General features: G+C 37.2%; 1 long non-coding RNA gene and 1 pseudogene across 1 annotated transcript; both read right to left on the bottom strand.

The window, feature by feature from the left end:
- Positions 1-912: 912 nt before the first annotated feature.
- Positions 913-1,654, bottom strand: LOC113021556 (uncharacterized). The gene is made up of 2 exons (XR_013908559.1): positions 1,484-1,654; positions 913-1,410 (listed from the first exon to the last, which is right to left on the bottom strand). It is a non-coding gene; the product is annotated as an uncharacterized LOC113021556 (long non-coding RNA).
- A 7,087-nt stretch (positions 1,655-8,741) lies between these two features.
- Positions 8,742-9,168, bottom strand: LOC113020976 (immunoglobulin heavy variable 3-53 pseudogene; annotated as a pseudogene).
- Between the last annotated feature and the right edge of the window lie 14,715 nt (positions 9,169-23,883).

Raw genomic sequence — 23,883 nt, forward strand, 5'->3', positions numbered from 1 at the left:
GTGTTGTTACAGATAATCTGATGAATATGGCAAATATAGGAGACTCACATGATCCACCTGCCAACAGCAGCAACAGAGCTACAGAAAACATGGTTTAATTGAGACTGATGTTCTGGTATCTCCACCCAAAAATGTGAGCAGTTTTTATGACTGAGTAGCGAGGAAGGTGAGTGATGTTTGCATAGAACAAAACACGTGCTTGTAAACTAGAGCAAGTAGCGCAGTCACTATACTAGCTGCCAAACTTGCCACGAGATCACATTTGCCTAAAATTTGTTTAACCATATTACCTCATGAAAATACAGAAAAAATAAAGTCTAATTGCTTTTTTATGGAAAGGATCATTGTACTGCTGATTTTTTGAAATCATGTTTGCTGTTTACTTGACTGAAACATATGCATAAAGAATGTGCTGCAGCATTTAACTATTTATCCTGTGATATCAGGAACAGCTTTTTGCATTATTTAAATTTGCCCTGTAACACAGAATTTGCAATAAAAACTGTAATATTTTAGTAGATTAATTATCATGTCCAAAGGTAAAGCTCAATCAAGGCACTTTATGCCTTTAATACTTATGTTATTTAGTGCACAGACAGCCCTATTGTGCTAATGCACTTCAGTGTCTGTATTTATAAGGCAACAAACCTATTGGGAAAACTGATAAACACAGGAACCAAGTTGGTATGAATAAGTTATAACATTAATTTATGTATAAATTAATTTATATATGCTATTTTCAGGCTAAATAACATACATGATTTGGTCAAGCCACAAACAGCTGCAGGTAAAGTAACAGTGTGCCAAATCTTATCAATGTGAGTGTATTGTAAGGGACACAGGATAAGTAATCATTTTACATTTCACACAAGTTTGGAGGTGGTTTGAATGTTTATGGTGTGTGTGTGTGTGTGTGTGTGTGTGTGTGTGTGTGTGTGTGTGTGTGTGTGTGTGTGTGTGTGTGTGTGTGTGTGTGTGTGTGTACTTGTATACTACATTATGCAACTACACAAGACACATTTATCTATATTAATAAGTAAAAATGAACTGTGGAAAGCTAGAGGATTTTGTACAGGAACTAAAACAGCTTTAATCACTGTGGCTCTCGAGCGCAATAATAAACAGCAGAATCTTCAGTCTTCAGGTTGTTCATCTGCAGCAACAACAGCTGTCTGCTGTCGTCTCTGGAGATGGTGAAGCGACCTTGGACTGACTGGGAGTAGAATCTCCTGCTACCACTGCCGCTATCGTGCCAGGCAATCCACTCCAGTCCTTTTCCAAGAGGCTGTCTGATCCATGCCATATAGTTGCTGCTCAGTGTTAATCCAGAGGCTGTACATGTCAATGTGTGTGATTGTCCAGGCCTTTTAATGGCTGGTTCAGATTCTGTTAAAGTCTGGGCACAAGCACCTGGTAGAAAAATAAGAAAATTGTGATTTTCTGCAAGCTGGCAAATTTTAAAAGACAGAGGATATTTTCTCACCTGTGCACCAAACAGTTAAAAGCAACAGTCTCATGTTACAGCCCATCATGTTGAAGTGTCTGTCGTCCTCTCTCCAGTCACATAAGAAGTGCTGGATTACATTTAGGTTTTGCATTGGCTCCTCCTCATAGTAAGTATTTCTAAGTATATTCCTCCAGCACTGTTACTGTTTCTTTTAGATCTTCAACTCCTGCCCCATAATGCTCTTATTATGATAGTGAATAAATGCAAATTGAATATTAGCCATATGATTTATGTCTTTGATTCACCACTGTCACAAAGTGCTTCGTCACAAGCCAGTGATATGACTTTAAACATGCAACTGAAGTTTAATTTACTTCAGTTTTGTTAAGTGTGCTGTCTTTCCGTTTTTTGGTTTGTTTTTTTTGGTTTGTTTTTTATTGACACTCTAGAATCACCACACAATACCATCAACTTCAGCCATCCATCAGTACATACATCTTTTTTCCTTTCTTTTCTCTACATTCAAACAACCAAAACATCCACAAGAATGAAAGAAGAAGAAGAAAAGAAAAAGAAGCGAAACAGGAAACAACAAACAAAACAAATAAAAAATAAAAAAAAAATAAAAAAGGAAAGAAAAATAAATAAATAAATATAGGGAGTTTGTTTTTGTTTCCATTAATGTCCCTAATATTTCCTCTAGTCTTCTAGTAGTTAACAAAGTCAAAATCTAAAGCAAAAGCAAAAACTGGCCTGCGTTTTTTTAATGTAGTCCATCCATTTCTTCCATCGTGATACAAACAGGTCCCTCTTGTATTTCACATCTGCTGTCATTTTCTCCATTCTGTAAATGTCCATTGTGATGTTCATCCACATGTTCATAGTTGGGCTCTCTGAAGAAAGCCATTTTTTTGTGATGGCTTTTTTGCCTGCTGCCAGTAAAATATTAAACAAGTATTTATCGTTCTTTGTCCATCCTTCTGGCATAAGTCCAAAAAATAGAGTTTTACTTTCCAAAGGTAAATATCTTCCAAATGTCTCTTGTATTGCTGCATGTATTCCCTTCCAATAAGTTTTAATAACATGACAGTCCCAGAAAATATGGTAGCGATTTGCATTTGTCTTTTCGTTTTTTCATACAAGATTATTTAAGTTTATTGTTTGCTGAATTTCTTTAATTTATGATCATAATTACAAATATATCATGTATAAGATCACGAGTGTTCACGTCTGCAAAATGCTCTGTGCCCTTTACAGACAGCAAGTGCTATAGAGGTCCTTCAGGTGTCCAGTGATGTTCTGGTATTGTTAATGACCCTTCTTAGTGGCTTATTGTGTGCCATAGTGGAGCTTGACAACAACACAGAGATGCAATACGTCAGCACACTCTCAGTGGAGAAGTGGTAGAAGATGGTCAGCAGCTTCAAATTTAGGTTGATCCTCGTGAGGATCCTCAGAAACCAGGAATTTGAAGCTGGTCAGCCTCTCCACACACTTCCCAATGATGAAGATGGGCTGAAGGTCGGACTTCCTCCTGCTGAAATCAGTGATAAGTTTTAGGTCTTTGGGGTTTTTGGTCAACTTAAGGACCGATTTGTTGATTAATCACTGGCCCAGACTGAGTCAATGTTTGACCATCAATACCTAAAGACATGGTAACAGCTCATTAGTGCAATCTGCCTGTAACCAGCAAATAAAGCTGTGTTAGAGTTCAAGTCTGTCTGCTGAGTCCTGATCTGGGTCCACAATCATCTTGCCACACAACAGACCATAACATTAGAAGTCTGTGCAATCCACCATATATAAATACATCACAGGTATCAGTTTTGCATCAACTCCTCCTCCTTAAAATGACAAAAAACTGTTAATTCATGGTTATACATAGAAGGTAGGTATTTATGCCAATAACACTCTCAAAATCAACAATACACCACAAGCTCAGCAGTCTCTTATCATTTAACTCTAAAGGGTAACCTTTATTCTATGTAATACAAAACTTTTAAATTAAATATTTCTCAAAAATGCACCTACAAAAGTGAAATGTCACTAGAGATAATAACAAAAGAAGTTTTAAGTTGCTGGTTTCATTTAGAGGAGTTTATCTGCTGTGCAAAGATCTAAAACCTGACTTCATAGTACTTTCAAACATGATATATGAAAGCGAAATCCGTGTAGAATAAAAGGAACAAAGTTTGATTTGTTGATAAGAACATATGGACCATAGCATTTTTAGATTTTCCTTTTTCCTTCAACCATGTTGAGCAATCATTTGTGATCCTAGAGCTCCTCCTCTGGCAGCTTCATAAGTGATCAGGCTCGGAGGGGTTTTTGTTCAGGTCTGCTCATGGTTTGTGTTAATGTGTATCTCTCGCACAGTAATACACAGCAGTGTCTTCAGGCTGCGTATTCTGTCCATTTAAAGTCACTGTCTTGCTTGAAGTGTCTAAGTCAATGCTGAACTTGTTCTTTAGTGAGTCTTTGTAAGCAGAGCCTCCAGTATATCTGGAACCAATCCACTCCAGTCCTTTCCCTGCAGGCTGCCTGATCCAGCCTGTCCAATAGCTGCTAAGAGAATAAGAGATCTGACAGGTGATGGTCAGACGGTGGCCTGGCTGCACTGTCACAGAGGCTGGCTGTGTCAACTGCTCACACTTTACACCTGTAAATAGAAAATATTATTTTTAACAGATGATTAGGTAAAGCCGTTAATGATAAACTATTGAGTTTGACAAATAAAAAGGGACTCACGAGATCCAGCTGCCAACAGCAGCAGAAGAGCTACAGAAAACATGGTTTATGTTGAGGGTGATGTTCTGGTATCTCCACCCCAAAGATGTGAGGAGTTTTTATGGCTGAGTAGCGAGGAAGGACACCGAGTTTGCATAGAATCAAACACAAGAGGCACCAGTGTTGGTACAGTTAGAGCCAAAAGAAAAATCTGCTATAATATAATAGTGTGATATAAACTTGCCAGGACTCATCTTTGCTTAGCATTTGTTGTACCTTATTACTCATTCAAATTTTCAAATCCAAAGGAAAGTTTAATCTCTTGTTTTTTTTTTCTTATAACACATCTGTGCACCTGTGGTTTTAAAAATATGTCTGCTATTTTCTTGACAAAACTGACTAATTCAGTCATTTGTCAGATTCAGAAATATATTATAAGTGCCTCTTAATTACACAATTTAACTAATTATCTATTATTTCAAAAGGCACTTGATTCATTTCAGGACCATAAGATTCATAAATATAGCAACAGAAATATGAGTAGGTACATCCTGTCCTTATTTTTTTTTTCAGCACATTATTGTTATGATGTCTTCCAGCCTTAAACAAACATGGTGAAAGCTTTGCAGAAAGACATTATTTCCTGCATTTTCACAGGAAATATACTAATTCTTTCAGAGGTTGCAGATCTGCAAAAATTGCACTTTTTACTGTTTGGGTTTAGTATTGCTTTGCCTGTTTGCAGTAATATTTTAGTAGGAAATAAAGCTTGTACAAGGCACTTGGGGCAGCTTAGCAATATTTTAAACAGGATGCACTGTGGGATCCATTTCATTCATGCACAAACAGCTGAAATAGTCCTGACACATTGCACTTCATTTTTCCATGTGAACAAATGTGTTGAAAAGTTTTATTAATATAGCAGCACAGATATATAATGAACATGAAGATGTTCAGTCCAACACTCCCTTCATAACCTACACCAGATAATATTGGCAATAAATACATCAGTGCTTTGCAGAATATTGCCAGTGTGAGTTTATTTAAAGGGACATATTATAAGCAGGCTTTTCGAGTTGAAGAGATGTTTGACTCACACTAAGACTATATATATTAACAATAAAAACATTCAGAGATTGGAAAAAAGTAATAACATAATAATAGTAATAATATTACCATGTTCATGAGAATTTAAGAATGAAGAGCCATGATTAATTTTTATGATTGCTGGGTATTTGTGCAGGTTAGTGTGTGGTTTGCATCACTGTGGGTTATGCGTCATTCATCTCAATATTTAGCATTTATTCTATATTTATTATTCATATGCAGCTCCTCACAGAGTCCAACTGCCAGCAGATGGATCATACATACAGAGAACATGGCTGATGTCAAAGGTGACTTGAAGTGAGGAAGCTGAAGTACCCACATGGATACGGAGAGAACATGCAAGCAAGATGATGGATTTGAAACTAGGACTTTCTTGCTATGAGGCAACAGTGCTGACCACTACGCCTTCATATGGGAGCACTTTTTCTATTTTTATATTTAAAATCAATAAGAAGCTTTCTGAAGACTGATATGAAAAGTAACTGCTAAGCTTTTTTAGTTTCTTTTTTATTACCTAATTGTTTTAATACTCGGTGTGGTGTTAAGAGTCAAGAATTGTGATATTATTGGTAAGAAAATTTGCAGTTGAAAAAAAAAGTGAACATGTGAAATCACAGAAAAGATGCAAAAGTACACCTGGCAAGTTAAGTTATTGTATAGTGTTTCTGCCTCTCGTGTCACTGTGGCTGTTCTGCACAGTAGTAAACAGCAGAATCCTCAGCTGTTAAGCTGTTCATCTGCAGATACACCTGCTTTCTGCTGTTGTCTCTGGAGATGGTAAAGCGGCCTCTGAATGACTGAGAGTAGAAGATGGCACTGCTCCTGCTGATATAAGCGATCCATTCCAGTCCTTTTCCAGCAGCCTGTCTGACCCAAACACCATCAATATTATAATTGAACCCTGAGTATGTACAGGTCAGTCTGTGGGAGTCTCCAGGCCTTTTAACCACTGGTTCAGACTCAGTCAGTGTTTGACCCTCAGTACCTACAGAAACAGCTCATTAGCACAATCATTTGTATGCATACAGTATGTCTTCTTATCCAACAGCTTTTTATATCCTTACCAGACAAGGTAGAAAACACAAAGAGAAAAACAATTAAATAAACAGATTTGATCATTGTAAAAGTCAGTTAACTTCCACTTTACAGTTTGTCTATCAGATTGAGTCCCTCGCCTTTGCTCTGCAACATATACAGTAATGATTTTAAAGATGTCTGTTTTGCATGGACTCCTCCCCATCATCCACTGTGGTGACAACTTGGGAAATGAGGGAGCACCTAAAGTACCCAAAAACATCTTCTTTTATCCACTACTTGACGGGAAGAATTGCCGTTAATTAGCAAAAAACTGTGGATTGCTGTAGGATACTTTCTAAAGTTCTCCAGTGTGTTTACCATATTTTTAAATTGCTGATCCTCTAGTCTTTTCCGTCTTTCTTGCTCCCTCTATACAAAGGTGGGCCCCAGGATCTTTACTTTTCTAAATTTATGTAAATACTATTTTTTTAATGCAATGCTGCTTTTCATTTTCTCATGGAAGCTTCTGTTCTGATGCAACTGACAGCGTGATATCAAGGCTTCATAATAGACTGTTGGGAAGTTTGCTTTGAGTCATGAATAGGAAGAGGCTATAAAGCAAGGACTCCACTTGACATGGGTGTTAGGGGTTTTTGTACAGTGTGTTTTCCCTCCTGTGTCACTGTGAGTGTCGAGCACAATAATACACAGCAGAGTCTTCATTATTCAAACTGTTCATCTGCAGATACACCTGCTGCCTGCTGTTGTCTCTGGAGATGGTAAACCGGCCTTTGACTGACTGAGAATAGTGGATATAGCTACCACCACCACTGATGTAAGCAATCCACTCCAGTCCATTTCCAGGAGCCTGTCTGATCCAAACATTTTCTTCATGAACACTGAAATCTGAGTATGTACATGTCAGTCTGTGGGAGTCCCCAGGCCTTTTAATCACTGGTTCAGACTCAGTCAGTGTTTGACCTTCAGTACCTATAGAAATGTTAACAGTCCATTAATGTAGTCACTTTTTCTTTGCCAGGTTATTTTATTTAAATAATTTGAAGTACTTACCAGTCAATCTGAAAAACAGAATGAAGAAAATAGCCAAACAAACAAAGGTGGTCATTGTTAAAATTGTCTAAGTTTGCTTTGTGTCAGAGGTTTTTTTTTAAGACCTGACTGCAGAATATATAAACCGACTAAAGATATCAGTTTTGCATAGACTCCTCCTCTTAAAGGGTTGAATATTGGATGATGATTCTTAACTTTGTGTTTTAACAAAATGTCATTGTTTAAGGATGTTATATCAGAGGTCCCCTATATCATCATTAGTGCATACACGGCACCATATACAAGGCAACAGTCCAAACCACTCCACCATTTTGCCATGCTATTTCAACTCTGCCTGTTTCAAGGAACACTCTGATTTCTAAATTACATTGGGGGGGTTTTGCACACCATATATGATCACTCTCGTGGTATTTCACTATTAAACTGCTTCTAGATTCCCCTTTTGAACCTTCAAAAACCAGCCAGCGCCAGTCTCTGCAGAAAACTGGGAAAATACGGTGAGAATACAAGAAGTTCTCCGCAAACCTGTCACTACTGTCCCATATAAAAAAAACTGGGACAAATTTTGTGACAAAATTTCACAAAATCCAGTGTATGTGACAAACAGTGTGGATTACATAGATTCTCATTATGATTTGCCCTCGCTGTGAGGCAGAAAATTATTTCAGTTTCTTTCAGTTTGAGCAGCCAGTCAGCCAACAGGCTGTCTGATTCATAATTTGATCTTTTTTAATCAAAAAAGCAAACAAACTATGATACACAGATCTGTGTGTCTGACTCTCATGGCCTATTGCCGTCTGTTGCTGGAAGTCTCCAAGTTAATTCTTTAGTGACTCTTACTGTAGTTTGAATCTTGGGTTTATCTTATTTCAATCAATGCTAATACTTTCCCTGCAGGCTTTCTGACACAGCTGTCCAATAACTGCTGAGAGAGTTGAAAGAAAGTTGACCTGGCTGCCGAGTCACAGAATCACAATGTGAACAGCTGTATCTGCTGATAAACTGAGTATTTATTAAAATGTATTAATACTATCATTTATACACAGTATTTATTACTGTAACATTAACACTTCGATTTCTAGTCAACATTTGAAAAACAAATTACTGCTCTAAAAAACTCTAGCACTCAGAAACAGTTTATTATTATATTATTATATTATAATTATTGACATATTTACATACGTTTCATTCTTTCCTTTCCTTTCATCTCATTTCATACATTTTACCATCATCTTTAGGAGGGAAGAAAAGTAGAGATGGATGGATGATGTAAATGGTTCAATTAAAGAAACATGTTTTTGTATACTGTCTCTCAAACCAGCTGCTCAGGCATTGTGGGGTTTTTGTTCAGGTCTGCTGATGGTTTGTGTTACTATGGCTCTCTGGCACAGTAATACACAGCAGTGTCTTCAGGCTGCATATTCTGTCCATTTAGAGTAACTGTGTTGCTGGAAGAGTCTAAGTCTATACTAAACTTGCTCTTCAGTGAATCTTTGTAGTATGAAGCTCCAGTATATTTGCTACCAATCCACTCCAGTCCTTTCCCTGCAGGCTGTCTGATCCAGGCTGTGTAGTAGCCGCCCATAGAATAAGAGACCTGACAGCTGATAGACAGATGCTGGCCTGCCTGCTTAGTCACATAAGCTGGTTGTGTCAGCTGTTCACATTGCACACCTGTTAAAAGAAAAATAAACATGTTTTATAAGAAATTTGTACCACAAAAGAATTAACCACTGAAAAGTCTACAGAGACTTACAGGATCCAGTAGCCAAAAGCAGCAGCAGAGCCACAGAAAACATGTTTTATGTTGTAACTGATCTGCTGTGAAGCAAACTGACGGTTTGCTGTCAAATTTTTATAGCTGTGTTAAAGGAAAGGCCACAGAATTTGCATAGAATTAATCCAGCGCATGACGCGCTTGCTAAGTTAAATTGATTTGTTTATTTTGCAGACCTTACTTATGACTGGAAATCCCATAGTCCTAAAATACATTTTGCTTTTATTAATATATTACAATGAATTTTGTTAAGAATAATAAGGAGGATGCTGATGATAAGACTATTTAGTAAAATATCAATTACTGTTGATTTAAAAGTTTAAATAAAAGAGTTTAATGCATTCAAAAAGATGAACCCTCCGAATTAAAAAAACAACAAATTTTTTTAAATCCATTATTAGAATGCATGTTCTATTAATCTTGTTAGAGTGATTAAAGGCAAACTAAACTGCCAGTATTTTCAAATCATTTTGTTCAAAATGCTGATATATTTCAGTCACAGATATTTTCCTCAATATGCCAAATTAATAAAAAGTATTATGAAAAAAAAAAACAATCTTTGGACACTAACAGCTCACAGACTGTCAATAAATGAACAAGTTACAAAACAATGTATGCCTTCTATTATGAATATAATCATTTATCTGTTTTATATGATTCCACATCAAGAATGCTTTATACAGTAATTAAAGAGACTTGGTCTGGTCCTGAAGTCATTAGTGGTCTTAGGGCGCCTCCTCTGGTGGTTTCATGTTCCAAGTGTTCAGACTTTAAGGGGTTTTGTTCAAACCTGCTGATGATTTGTGTTACTGTCAGTGTCTTGCACAATAATACACAGCAACATGCTCAGGTGCATATTTTGTCCATTTAGAGTCACTTTGTTGCTGGAAGACTGTAAGTCCAAACTGAACTTGTTCTTTAATTATTCTTTGTAGTATGTCATGGATCCAAAACATGCACTTTGAAAAAACTCCAGTCCTTTTCCCTGCAGGCTGTCTGATCCAGGCTGTGTGATAGTTACTAACAGAATAAGAGACCTGACAAGTGATGGTCGGATACACAGAGACAGAGGATAACTGTGTCAGATGTTCACACTTCACATCGTTAAAAACAAGAAAATTGTTTGTTGCAAGATATCAAAATTTACTAAAAAAGAACAACTGTGGCCAGACAGACTCAAATCCAGGCCCCCCAAAACAGTAACAGAGGTACAGGAAACATGGTTTATGTTCAAACTGATGTGTTGGCATGACGTCAGTGATAAAGTTTTTATAGCTGAGTCAGCACTCATAGCATTAAAGAGTTAAAAGTCTTTAAAAAACAAAATGTACTGATTGATCTTCTTTCTTTCATAAAGAATGATCCTTTGACAATAGGCAATGAATGAATTTTTTTTTAATTAAATCAATTAATCATTTTGAGATATTATAATTTTTGCAATATGTAGATATTTTAAACCACATAATACAAAGTACAAAGATAATTTCATGATAAACAACATTATTTCTAAAGCTTAAGTAATCTTTTCTCTTCTGCTCCCCGTTGCTGTAAAAGAGGAAGTTTATGTATGACTCTCCTATTATTTTCTCTCACTGTGTTGTCTCGGGCACAGTAATAAACTGCTGTGTCCTCAGTCTTCAGATTGTTCATCTGTAGATAGAGTTTACTGCTGGAGTCATCTCTGGAGATGGTGAATCTACCCTGGACTGACTGGGAGTAATAGATTTCAGAACTGCCTGTGTGTATAAAAGCGATCCACTCCAGTCCTTTTCCTGGAGCCTGTCTGACCCAGTCCATAGCGTAGCTGCTGAATGTGAATCCAGAGGTCGTACAGGTCAGTGTGTGGGATTGTCCAGGCTTTTTAACTGCGGGTTCAGATTCAGTCAGGGTTTGACCATCAACACCTATAAAGAGAATTTAAAAAAACCTGATTAAATGTGCTGGATTCAGATCTAAAATCAGCGTAATAATAGAATCTATTTCACCTGCAAAGCAGATCGTCAAAATCAGTACTACTGTCTGTAGCCCATACTGCTAAACTGTGTGCCAGCTGCTGTCTGTCAAACTTTCTGTACTGATATATATATATATAGGTGAAAGACATTTGGGTTTAGTCTTAACTCCTCCTCACAGGAAGCAAAACCTAATATGTCTTTATTGTGTTATGTAAATATATAAATTAATATAAAAGCTCATGATAAAATACAATAACCAGTAAATATATAAATACATTATTAAATCAGGCAGAAGGCAGAAACCCAATGCCATCTTTATTATTAAATTAAGGCTCTCTGTGAGGTTTAGTTTAACCAATGAATTTAATCAGTGAGAAAACTTTTCTTCTCCTTGATGGTAAAAATTTTTATTGAAATTTTTATGGAGTTTTTACATGGCGTTCATTCCTGTATGTGTTTCAAGATCCAAAATAAATTCAAATTTATTTACATATTTCTTTTTTTTTTTTACATCTTTAAACATGTGTAGTGTACGGTCATTCCACCCTAGAAAAAGGAACAATTAAAAAAGAAGAGAAAACAGCTAAAACAAATTTTGCATGTATCTCACAGGAAGAAATGGAAAACTGCACCCTGCTTGATGAAAGTCACGCGTACACTGTTGCCTGGTTAAGAAGTATCAATATGTAACATGTCTGTCAAGGTTCTCAGTCATTCAGGTCTTTGTAGTCTAAAGAGCTTGGAAAGAAAAGCGTCTGGACTTCTTTAGGTTTCTTGAAGACGTTTCACCTCTCATACATGAAGCTTCTTCAGTTCTTCAGTTAGAAATGAAGAAGCTTCTCGCATGAAGCTTCCCTGAAGTTAAGCACTTCATTTGAACATGCACAAGTTTCACCTTTCAATGGTGGGAATTTTCAGCAGTGATACATATATGTTCAGTTCTATGGTGCTTGAGGTTTTGAATTATTTGTCAAATTTCTTGTCATAAGTTTTTTTTTTGAATTGTACTGATTTAATTTCATTTGACACTCAGGTGTGTTATTTATATATCACACTAAATACTTATGATCATTAGGGACCTTTGTATCAACAAAATGTCTCACTGGACCTCTTTAGCTTTTAGTTGAATATTCCTGCTTTATTACAATTGTGAAGGTACATTTTTGGTTTTTGTACAGCTGCTTAACTACCTTCAGTTACTGTGGCTCTCGAGCACAATAATAAACAGCAGAATCTTCAGTCTTCAGACTGTTCATCTGGAGATACAGCTGCTGTCTGCTGTTGTCTCTGGAGATGGTAAACCGGCCTCTGACTGACTGAGAGTAGTATTTGCTGCTACCACTGCCACTATCAAGAGTAGCAACCCACTCCAGTCCTTTTCCAGGAGCCTGTCTGACCCAGCCCATCCAGTAGCCACTGAATGAGAATCCAGAGGCTGTACATGTCAGTGTGTGGGATTCTCCAGGCCTTTTAACCACAGGTTCAGATTGTGTCAGAGTCTGACCATCAACACCTGTCAAGAGAATTTTTATTTTTTTAAAGAACATAAATAACATAAATAGGTTGATGGAAAAAAAGACCAGCATGTGTTATGTTAGAATGTTTTCACCTGCCCAGCAGATAAATAAAATTAGTAGTCCTTTCAAATACTCCATCATGTTGATCTGTGTCCACTGTTCTTTGGTGGTCAGATAAGTAGAAGGGGGAAACATCTCGGTTTTGCATGACTCCTCCTGACAGGGAGGGGGGAAACTGCATTTAAATATGCATTAATTTGCACAGTGTTGCCTCATTTTGTTTTATATATGGCGTTATTTTTTGCCAGTATTCTGAGCGCACGTAAAAAACATTTTTAAAAACAACTTTTTTAATTTCAAAAAGTATCTAAAGCAATTTGGCAAAATTCACTTTTACGTATCATCTGTTTCATAATGTCTAATAAGCTTCATACAGTTAAGCACAATACATGACAGAAACACAAGCTTAATCTCTCTATTAATAAAAGTAGTATACATGTATGCCTGAATATTAACAAACAGGTGAGATGTTTGAATGCTTTTATTTTTACTTTAGTAGACACTCAAAACTTACAATAGACAGCTGGGTTTTGGAAGAGAATTGAACAAATATTTAACATATAATCTGATCATTTTTGGAGCAGCCTTCAGGATCTCTACATATTAACATGCTGTTTTTGCTCCCGGTGAAAATGTTTGCTCCTGAATTTAAATGTTTTTAATCTTAGATTTAATTCTGAGTCAGCTGTTTAAATAAGAACAGAACATTTTACATCGGGGGATATGACGGGTGAAATTCAAAATAGGGTCAGGGTCGCGGGGGCGCTGGAGCCTATCCCAGCTGTCATAGGGAGAGAGGCGGGGTACACCCTGGACAGGTCGCCAGTCTGTCGCAGGGCCAGACAACCATTCGCGCTATGTTGAGAGCGGAAGCAACACACTGCGAGCAGGTCCACAGAGATCTGAGAAAGAGCAAATGCAAAAACTGAGCGAGACGGGCTGTTAGTGTGTGTATATGAATAATAGCAAACACTGAAATACATTTTATGCACACAGCAATGAATTTTGTTGGCTCAAATTAAGCTTTTCTTCGCTCAAAATAATTTTCTCCTTAAAATGCTTTTCTTTTTACATGCGCTCAAAATCTTTTTATGTGTGCTCAGAATACTGGCACAAAAATAACACCATATTAATACAGTAGTCTATTTTCAGCTGTGATTGGTGTGACAGAAAATTTCAAACAAAACTTTCGACGAAATGTGAGATATAGAATATAAAAATGTGGTTCAAGTTTCTCTTGGCATGTGTGGTGGTTAGTTGCTGATGCTTTTTTGTATAATTCAGCTCTGGTGCTTTCTGTTATTGTGACTTATAAAACAAAACATAGAACATCTTCAGGTATTGCATTCAGATTGATTTGGAATTTGACCTCCAGTACAGATCACTATCTTTAGCATGTGACATATTAATAGCCTGAGGTCTTTAAAATTACATTATTACCACAGTTTTTTTTTTGAAGAGTGGCAGCAGAAACATGACTATGTTCATCACTCTGAGGCTGAAGATGCGCCCTCTTGCTCTCCACACAATACACAGGACCACTCGGCACTCCACTCCACAGACTAAAGATTTGTATAAGAAAAGAGTGCTCATTTCTGTTACAGCGTTTTGTACGATTTTAAAAATAAATGTGATTATAACATGAAACAATAGCCCTGTGCTATTATATCAGCATGTTACACAAGGTGCCTCTGGCTCTTTCACTGCTAGAAGTTCAGCTATGGTATTGCATGCATTATCATATGTCTAGAAACATGTGGAAACAAAATTAGCATTTGCAAGTAATGAGAGAATTACTCGAGTAGAATTAATGATTTATGATCCCAGAATATTTTTCCTCTTACTAATCATCATAGAAAACATGTTTGATGTTGAGTACTCAGAGGTTGACCTGTCTGCACAGTCAGAGAGGCTGGCTGTCTCACCTCTTCAAACTCTGCACCTGTGAAAAAATACATGGTTGGTGTAAATGCCATAAAAGCGTTTACAGTGTCCTGCAGCCAGCAGCAACAGCTTCAGATGGAAGCTTCTCCTCTTCTGATGTAATTGAGGGTTTCATATGAGTCTTTATTTCAGTCTGTAATTAGCCCAGTTTGAATGTAGACATGATTATAAGAGAAACATGGATTTTCCTGCCACATGGAGTAATCTAAGCAAAAACACTGATACCATAAAGAGAAATATAGTGTTTTTGTTTATTATTTGTTTTTTTCTTGTTTTTCAATTTCTGAAAAACATATTTCAAACAAACCAGACTCTGGTTTTCCCAAATACAAATGAAAACAATCATTAGCCCTTTCCCAACAACAGTTTTTTTTGTTTTTTGTCTCTGTGTTTGTTCATAAATTAAATTTAATTTCTGTCACTGATAATCTAATTTTGACTTAGTTTAATGTGCTGGGTTTTTGTACAGGATTTCTCCCTTTTGCATCACTGTGAGTCTCGAGTACAATAATAAACAGCAGAATCTTCAGTCCTCAGACTGTTCATCTGCAGATACAGCTGCTGTCTGTTGTTGTCTCTGGAGATGGTGAACCGGCCTCTGACTGACTGAGAGTAGTGTTTGGTGCTACCACCACCACTACTGATATAACCAACCCACTCCAGTCCTTTTCCAGGAGCCTGTCTGACCCAAGCCATATAGTAGTCTCTGAATGTGAATCCAGAGGCTGTACATGTCAGTGTGTGGGATTCTCCAGGCCTTTTAATGACTGGTTCAGATTCTGTCAGAGTCTGACCATCAACACCTGTCAATTACACAAGAATGGATTTTGTGAAATATATCAAAAATGCTGAAAAAGGTTAAAGATAAACTATATTAAAATGAGATATTTTAGACTCTTTACCTGCCCAGAAGACAGTTAAAAGCAGTAGTCCTGTACTGCTGTCCATCATGTTACTCTGTGTGCACACTCCCCCCAGAAGTTAGATAAATAGAGTCAATACCACAAGTTTTACATTGAATTCTCCCATGAGATTAAGAGAAAAAAAATATGTGCAGGATGGGTGTGTGTGTGTGTGTGTGTGTGTGTGAAAAGTTATTGATTCATTATATTATGTGTTTATTGAAATAGATTAAACACAGGCATGTAAAACAATGACAAACACATTTTTTTTTTATCATTTATTTATTTACTTTATAATTTGAGGGTAAATACATTTAAATTCATGGCTATGCCCCAGTTATGAAGTGTGTTGGTGGCTGCGTTTCATGTTCAATGTGTATTTATGAAAGTCTCCTGTGCACTCTTTCTAATCCATACTGTTATATACATAATCAAAGTCACTCAGCTGATTAGAAAGAGAAGGTGGAGCTTAAATCACAGCTTTAAACACTTCTTTGTATGTTGAATATTTGTTATTGTGTGTTCACTGAGCAGTTATGATTCCTGATAAATCAAACCTGCTTCTGATTTTATGTTTTTATGTTCTACCAACCAACAAAGGTACTGTGAGGCAAAATTCACAATAACAATAAAAGGGCTGAACTGACTGTATTGATTCCTGCTGGTGATTTTTTGGCAGCCAGTCTCTGACAGGCGATGATGGTTATGTTGTGAATAGCTCTTGGTTTGGGTTAAGATGCACGATTTTATTGGACTACCCTGCATGTTGAAAAAAGACAATGAAGAAGTTCCCATTGTGTTAAAATCTCATGTCAAGGGGAGAGATATGCAAAGTTCACAGTTTGGAAAATACAGACTCCTCTGGCCATGAGTGTGATAGATCATACTGGGTCTGTTACCTTTGGTGACCTCTATATGTCCTCACACTTCCACTGGCATCACTATAAACAGCTACAAAATCGCTCACAGGGCATAAAGAGAGCAGCAAGGAGAGAATAAGTGTGTCCATCATTCATACACATTTTTTTGTTTCTATGACTTTACTGAACATGTTAAATTACAGCTCCTTTCTGTGAATGTAAATTTCCCATTTTAACTTGGGCTGAGTTTTTGTACACAGTTTCTTCCTCTTGTGTCACTGTGGCTCTCGAGCGCAATAATAAACAGCTGAATCCTCAGTTGTCAAACTGCTCATCTGCAGATACACCTGCTTTCTGCTGTTGTCTCTGGAGATGGTGAAGCGGCCTCTGACTGACTGAGAGTAAGAGATATAGTTGCTATCATCACTGATTCTAGCAATCCACTCCAGTCCTTTTCCAGCAGCTTGTCTGATCCAAACTGCATAAATATCGCCACTGAAACCTGAGTATGTACAGGTCAGTCTGTGGGAGTCTCCTGGCCTTTTGACTACTGGTCCAGATTCAGTCAGTGTTTGACCCTCAGTACCTACAGACAATCACATTATTAGCTTCTGTATTTAAAACATGTCATTTTTCTTTGTATTAAATTATTTCTAAAAGCACTGTCATATCCTTACCAGCCCAGTTAATTGACAGGATGAGAACAACAGCCATGAACTCATGTCGATCCATGATCAAAGCCCTTTCTATGACAAACCTATAGTGGTGTATGTCCGTCATATAGTCTCTGTGTTATAGTCTACAAAAATATTCAAATATGGCAGATCAGTTTGCATCAGCTCCTCCTCCTCAAAGAGGAATACACTTTTCCATTTCTGCTTATTGATACTAAATTTATAAATAAACAGGTGCTGGTTTTATTCATTTCACCACTTGTACAATGCATCTTTTTTTTCCCCAATACCTTTGTTTAACCAAAAAATGAGTGTTGAATCTTCAATGTATCACAGAAACATGTAAAAAATCTTCTAAATAAATACTAATAGCAAAGTGTATAAAAACTGTGATAAAATTTTGTTTCCTACACTAACAACTTTAACAGTCCATTCCAGCAGCCTGTCTGATCCAAGCATTATTGTAATCACCACTGAACCCTGCGTATGTACAGGTCAGTCTGTGAGATCACTAGTTTCACCTTCAGTACCTACAGACAAACAGTAATAATTAGTGTCTGTATTGTGCAGGTACAGATAAGTCCAGAAGGACTTGGAACCAAAAGGTAATCCAAATCCTTAAGGACTTAACTGTATCTGCACAATTTACAGTGCATACTATGGTGGAACAAAGAGCAAATTATGTATGAAAAATAATTCCAATTAGTCTGAGCTTAATGAATTCTGTTAAATGTGTTGCAGATCCTTGCACATTTATTGTTTCTTTCATAGTGTTGCCGAAGTTCAATAGCAATTAATTTCTCTGAATCAAATTTTGTAAAGAGTTTGTTCCTCTTGTGTCACTTTGGGTCACAGGCACAGTGATAAACAGCAGAATCAGAAGTTGTCAAGTTATTCATCTGCAGATACACCTGCTTTGGAATTTTTGATAATCACCCCATCATGTGATTATCATCTGTCTTTTCTGTTCTCTGTTTTGGAGATAGAAGACAGATGGTTTGAAAGAGGAGTGAAAGAAGTGATCTATGTGCACTGTGAACAACCATCTTTGATTGCAGACAGTTGATGATTTACGACACCAACTGTCTGCCATCTATATAATCCAGTTTTGAGATTCCTTCCCAGACGCCTTAACACCGACTCCCATCCTGGGCCATTTGAACTCAGTAAATCACATGATAGGGTAGGGCAAGGTTTCACAATGGGTTCACCCGAAACCTTGGCTGATTCTGACCCACACCCGTTTTCACACCTTGGCTTGTGTGATTAGGTAGAAGATCAATAGGGGACCCATGACCCTCTTAGGGACACTCCCATAGGGCTTAAAATCTGTGACTCTCCACCAATCTTCAAGGCAACTTAAAGAAGTCCAGATGCTTCTCTTTCCAAGCTCCCTATAGACTACGTCTACCTGAATGACTGAGAACCTTCACAGACATAAAGGTTGTACACTCTCTCTCTCTCTGGGGGGGGGGGGGGGGGGGGGGGGGGTTCAGGGATGAGCTGTTGAATGCTCTTTGTTCTGACTGTATTTTACTCCAGCAGGCAAACTCCTGTCAGAGTCATCTCTGGAGATGCTAGACTTAGAGTAAGAGAATGTACAGGTTCATTTTGTGTTATTTTCCAGACCTTTTTTTTTCTTTACCATTAATTCAGATTCTGTCAGAGACCATCAAAACATGTCAAGTGGATCAACTCACACTCAATTAAACTGTAATATTTGTAGATGACCATGGTGGATCTTTAAATGAATGTTACATTGAGTTGAAAGTGAAAAGAATGAGTCTCCGAGCTTAAAATTGAAAAAAAATTTTCTATGCATTTCTAAATCATCAGGCATATTTTTAAACTCTCCATATTATGAGGATCAGCTTTTAGAATTCTGAATTAATTTGCATTAAGTGTGACCATGTTTCAGGGGGTTGGGAAGCTCATCTTGTAACCGGAAGGTTGCCAGTTCGATCCCCAGCTCTGTCTGTCTTGGTCGTTGTGTCCTTGGGCACTTCACCTAACGCCTACTGGTGATGGCCAGAGGGGCCGATGGTGCGATGTGGCAGCCTCGCTTCTGTCAGTCTGCCCCAGGGCGGCAGTGGCTACAACTGTAGCTTTCCCAGCATTCCCCGGCCAGATATAATCTCTCCAGCATCTCCTGGGTCTGCCCTGGGGCCTCCTCCCAGTGGGACATGCCTGAAACACTTCACCCAGGAGGCACATAGGAGGCATCCTTGCCAAATGCCTGAACCACATCAACTGGTTCCTTTCAATGTGGAGGAGTAGCAGATCTACCCTCAGTCCCAGCCACCCTCAGCAGAAAGCTAATTTCTGCCACTTGTATTCGCGACCTCGGTCTTTTCAGTCATGTAAAGCTTCCCAACCTCATAGGTGATCATGTCAAGACCAGTAAATCGAGAGCTTTTCTTTTACGTTCAGCTCCCTCTTCACCATGATGCACTAGTACAGCATCTGCATCACTACAGCTACAGCATCAATTCGTCTGTCAATTTCCCGCTACCCTCACTCATGAAAAAGACCCAGAGAATAGAGAATAGTTAAACTCTTCCACTTGGTGCAGAGACTCAGGGTGAGGGATGAGCACAACAACCCACAACAATGGTCAGGCACAACAGCCTTCTGTTATTGCTCCAATAAATATTTTGTCACACAGTAAATATGACATTGTCCTAGTCACTGACTGTGATCTTTATTTGGTACATTTTGCCATCAATAAACAAAACTTGACTGGTATCCTTTAAATCTGCCTGATCTGGATCCATCAATGAAATTATCTTTAAGTCTAAACATCTTGTGTTTTTAGACGTGAGCTTGTCGATGAATATGGGCATTTAAACAAGACAGACAAAGTGAGTTTCATCAGAAGAAGAGAAACAGAAATCTTTTTTTTTTTTAATATCAGATTTATTCTTCACAGAATAGTTTGTAGCCTGTCCAAAGCTAACACCTTGACCAAGTCCATAATGACAAAGTAAAGATTGCCATAATTTACGAAAATTGTGAAGGTTTTTGTAAAGCTGCTGTACCACCTTTAGTCAATGTGAGTGTCGAGTGTAATAATAAACAGCAGAATCTTCAGTGTTCAGACTGTTCATCTGCAGATACAGCTGCTGCCTGCTGTTGTCTCTGGAGATGGCAAACCGGCCTTGAACTGACTGAGAGTAGAATTTACTGCTACCACTGCCACTATCAATAGTGGAAACCCACTCCAGCCCTTTTGTCTGATCCAGCCCATATAGTAGCTGCTAAATGTGAATCCAGAGGTTGTACATGTCAGTGTGTGGGATTCTCCTGACTTCATGCTCAGACTGCTGGTTTATTTTTGGTTCATAGTTTATTTAAAAGTAGAATAGGAGGCACAGCATTCACCTTGCAGGCCCCTCTTCTGTGGAACAAACTTTGAACTTGGTTTCAGGAGACAGATACCCTCTCTGCTTTTAAGATTATGCTTAAAACTTTCCTTTTGACAAAGTTTATAGTTAAGGCTGGATCAGGTGACCCTGAATCCTCCCTAAGTTATGCTGCAACTGGCTTCCCATGATGCACTGAGTTTTTCTTCTTCAATTACCTCTTTACACTCTATGTGTTTAAACATCACTCTGCATTTAATAATTAGTTATTGTTAATCTCTGGCTCTCTTTCATAGTGTGCCTTTGTCATGCCTTCCTCCTTTGTAGATTCTTTACCTTACAATATAAAGTGCCTTGAGGTACCTGTTGTCATGATTTGGGGCTATACAAATAAAATTGAACTGAATTTAATGGAACTGAAATACAGATTTTCCTTGGTCTTAGAGTATTATTAGCAAAGACAAATTGTTTTGCAACCATAAAAAGAAACATAGCATTTTGGGTTTTGTTTGTTTGTTTGTTTTTCCATTCCTTAAAAACACATTTCAAACAAGAAAGGTGATAATGTTCACAAAAACAAATGCAAATATTTATTAAACACCAATAATGCAAATTGATTTTATCTTTGAGTTTGTTCATAAGTTAAATTTAATTTCTGTCACCGAAAAGCAAATTTTGACTTAGTTTGTCGTGATGGGTTTTTGTACAGCATTTCTCTCTTTTTTGTTACTGTGCTTCTCTAACACAATAATAAACAGCAGAATCTTCAGTCCTCAGACTGTTCATCTGCAGATACAGCTGCTCTCTGCTGTTGTCTCTGGAGATGGTAAACCGGCCTTGTACTGACTGAGAATAGTGCTTGCTACCACCACCACTACTGATATAAGCAACCCACTCCAGTCCTTTTCCAGGAGACTGTCTGACCCAGTTCATTTCAAAGCTGCTGAATGAGAATCCAGAAGCTGTACATGTCAGTCTGTGGGAATCTCCAGGTCTTTTAACTGCTGGTTCAGATTCTGTTAAAGTTTGACCATCAACACCTGTCAAGGAAAACAAAAAAAATTGTGAAACATATCAAAAATGTTGAAAAAGGCTAAAGATATACTATATTAATAAAAGATCTGTTGGACTTATCACCTGCCCAGAAGACAGAATCAGAATCAGAATCAGAATCAGAATGGGTTTATTGCCAGATGTTGAGGTTTACAACATTAGGAATTTGCTGCGGTGCTTCAGTGCGAACAATAAGAATTAAAGTGCTATGTAGAAAGAAAGATATGTGCATGAGATATACATTAGATATATACAGCTAGAAGCAGCAGTCCTGTCCTGCAGTCCATCATGTTAAACTGTGAGTCCACTGTTCCCAGCAGTCAGATAAGTACACTTAAGACCTCAAGTTTTACATTGACTCCTCCCATGTGAGAGAGAAAATCATTATGTACAGTGTGCAAGAAAAAGAAAATAAACTGATTCATTAAATTATGATTAAACTGTTTATTTAACTTGACTAATAATGATACAAATCTGTAAAATATGTAAAACATGGATTTTATCAGTAATACCCTGAGAGAAGACAAAAAAGACAAGAAAATAAAAGTAATCAAAGAAGTACAACATACATTAATAACAATTAGCTTAAATCCACTGAAACGCATTTTCTAATTTCACAGACATGTAAAATGAGACAAAACAAAAACATATGAAAAAGATGAAAACTGCTTTTAAGACATCTAACAACTAAAATATGTCAACACGTTTTTTGTTTTTTTAATGAACAGAATGAAAATATATTAATTTATGCATTAGCCTGTGTTTTTATTATTAATTGTTGGTGGCTTAGTCTCATGTACTGCATATTTGTGTAGGTTTATGGATGTCTGGTAACACTGAGGGGCCACATACACAGAAATAAACAGCTGTGTCTTCAGACTGCAATTTTACCTCTGTGAATGTCGTTGTACTATTTGAAGTATATGTGTGGTAGTTGCACTTTTTCTTCAAAGCCTTGTGAAAGTCTCATCCTCCATAATGAACCAAAATCTAGTTCATTCATTTTTCTTCATTCTTTCTGATCAGTCTATGAATAACCAGGCATGTTAAAGCCTGTCCAGGCTGTACAACCACTGATTCTGACTGGATGAGGTCAATACTGTGGAAAAAGATTTTTCTCTACAATTCAGCTGATTATTCAGTTGTTTTTATAGTGTTTATTAGATTGAATGCACTTAAAAGCTTCTCCCAGGGTCCAAAACCTGTAAGCAAGAGAGAACATGATGAACTTGTGTGAATGGAAAATCAGCCAAGCAAATATATGTTCAAAAATACCAAATACAAAATTGTTCATCTCACAGAACTTCTTTATATGATAATGATTTATGTTCATGTAATAGTTACAGATGTAAATTCAGATAATGGCTGAATATATAATATAGTTTTGGCTTGTTTCTTTTTCTTTTTTTTTTTGCCTTTAAGTGTCTTTCAAACAAAAAACTGAGGCAATAACATTCACCATACCAATAAAAGGGCTGAATTCAATGTACTGAATTATGATTGAATATTGGATATTTAATCCCCTTTCATGTTTTATACCACCACCTCTCATTGGTTTGGGTGGTAAAGTAATGGTTACGTTTCTATGGCTTGGGTAAATGTTTTACTGGATTACCTTGGATGACTTCCTATTCATATCCTCTGTAAATGAGAATTTCTGATTTTAACTTGACGTGCTGAGTTTTTTGAGTTTCTCATCTTGTATCACTGTGGTCCTCAGTCAGTTAGGAGTTAAAGACAATTTAGTATGATATCCAGGCTCTGGCTAACTTCACCAATGTCAGTAGTCCCCCCATAAATGTGTCTGTTATTATACAAATGTTATATAAAATTAACATATACACAACATAAGCTGTTATGTTATGTAACATAAAGAAAAAGCAAATTATAACATTTACACTTTCAAATACATGAATACAATATTTAGGGTTCACCGTTCCTGGTAAGGCACATTTATTGTTCCTTTCAGTGTGTGTATGTTTAATAAATTGTAAATGTGAATTGCAGAAAATAAAATTTAGCTTTTTTATTTATTCATTTTTGTTTTTTTGAGTTTTTGTACAGCGTTTCTTCCTCTTGTGTCACTGTGAGTCTCGAGCGCAATAATAAACAGCTGAATCCTCAGTTGTCAAACTGTTCATCTGCAGATACACCTGCTTTCTGCTGTTGTCTCTGGAGATGGTAAATCTGCCTTGGACTGACTGAGAGTAGTAGATGTAGGTACTGCTATCACTGATAGCAGATATCCATTCCAGTCCTTTTCCAGCAGCTTGTCTGATCCAAGCGTTCCAGTGATTGCTACTGAACCCTGAGTACGTACAGGTCAGTCTGTGGGAGTCTCCAGGTCTTTTAATGACTGATTCAGACTCAGTCAGTGTTTGACCTTCAGTACCTACAAAAAAACCCCAGC

The sequence above is a fragment of the Astatotilapia calliptera genome, chromosome 4, assembly GCF_964374335.1.
Source record: "Astatotilapia calliptera chromosome 4, fAstCal68.1, whole genome shotgun sequence".
Lineage (NCBI taxonomy): Eukaryota > Metazoa > Chordata > Actinopteri > Cichliformes > Cichlidae > Astatotilapia > Astatotilapia calliptera.